Below are 1,788 nucleotides of genomic sequence, written 5' to 3'. Positions count from 1 at the left end.
CCACCAACACCACGGTGACGGTTATCTGAACCGGTTCTGGGCCTCTCCTAGGTCGACTCAGCCTCAAATGGGTACCTGGTGCGGTGTGTGGTAAACATCGCCACTGGGGAGACAAAGGCGGCCGGGCGTGGTGCTAGCCACCCACCTCCTCCTCGTGCGCCGTGCCAGCCTTCATCGGACGCTCGCTAACAGCACTTGCCCCTACAGTCTGTTACAGGCTACACGGGGGATCTTTATCTTTCTCCCGGTGATGGTGATATCGATGCCAGGCTGGACGGTGCTATGACTGAGTATCATCAGCCTCATCTTTAATCTAATTGAACATTCAAAGAGACCCCCCCCCCTGCACTCAAGACGATGACTTGCTTCAAAGTAACGGTGGCACGGAATGGGGCGATTCGGATGTGTTGCGGGGCGCGGTGCCACAAAAAGTGATTGGGGAATGAGTGAAAAGAGCGGCGATGGAGGAGGAGGGGAGGGGGGGGGCTTAGGGGGTGACGAGAGGGGGCTGTAGGGGAGAGACGGGATGGAGTGGAGGAGCGATGGGGAGGTGCAGAGGGAGGAGGGAGCAGGCGATGGAGAAGAGGAGGCGAAGGAGGGGGGACTGATTCATGTACCAGGGGCAGTGCTGAGTCTATGGGCAGTGTTGAGTCTATGGTGCAGTGTTTAGTCTATGGTGCAGTGTTGAGTCTATGGTGCAGTGTTGAGTCTATGGGCAGTGGTGAGTCTTTGGTGCAGTGTTGAGTCTATGGTGCAGTGTTGAGTCTATGGTGCAGTGTTGAATCTATGGTGCAGTGTTGAGTCTATGGGCAGTGTTGAGTCTATGGGCAGTGTTGAGTCTATGGTGCCGTGTTGAGTATATAGTGCAATGTTGAGTCTATGGTGCAGTGTTGAGTCTATGGTGCAGTGTTGAGTATATGGTGCAGTGTTGAGTCTATGGTGCAGTGTTGAGTCTGTGGTGCAGTGTTGAGTCTATGGTGCAGTGTTGAGTCTGTGGGCAGTGTTGAGTCTATGGTGCAGTGTTGAGTCTGTGGTGCAGTGTTGAGTCTATGGTGCAGTGATGAGTCTGTGGGCAGTGTTGAGTCTATGGTGCAGTGTTGAGTCTATGGGCAGTGTTGAGTCTATGGGCAGTGTTGAGTCTATGGTGCAGTGTTGAGTCTATGGGGCAGTGTTGAGTCTATGGGCAGTGTTGAGTCTATGGGCAGTGTTGAGTCTATGGGCAGTGTTGAGTCTATGGTGCAGTGTTGAGTCTATGGGCAGTGTTGAGTCTATGGGCAGTGTTGAGTCTATGGGCAGTGTTGAGTCTATGGGCAGTGCTGAGTCTAGGGGCAGTGTTGAGTCTATGGGCAGTGTTGAGTATGGTGCAGTGTTGAGTCTATGGGCACTGTTGAGTCTGTGGGGAGTGTGAGTCTATGGGTAGGTGTTGAGTCTATGGGCAGTGCTGAGTCTATGGGCAGTTTGAGTCTATGGGTAGTGCTGAGTCTATGGGCAGTGTTGAGTCTGTGGGCAGTGTTGATTCATGGGCAGTGTTGAGTCTATGGGCAGTGTTGAGTCTATGGGTAGTGTTGAGTCTATGTGCCGTGTTGAGTATAGTGCAGTGTTGAGTCTATGGTGCAGTGTTGAGTCTATGGTGCAGTGTTGAGTTATGGTGCAGTGTTGAGTCTATGGTGCAGTGTTGAGTCTGTGGTGCATGTTGAGTCTATGGGCAGTGTTGAGTCTATGGGCAGTGTTGAGTCTATGGTGCAGTGTTGAGTCTATGGGAGTGTTTGAGTCTATGGGCAGTGTTGA

The sequence above is a fragment of the Lethenteron reissneri genome, chromosome 24 (genome assembly GCF_015708825.2).
Source record: "Lethenteron reissneri isolate LAM-NWPU_2019-01 chromosome 24, ASM1570882v1, whole genome shotgun sequence".
In the NCBI taxonomy this organism is placed as follows: Eukaryota; Metazoa; Chordata; class Hyperoartia; order Petromyzontiformes; family Petromyzontidae; genus Lethenteron; species Lethenteron reissneri.
Note: the sequence above shows the minus strand (reverse complement) of the source record.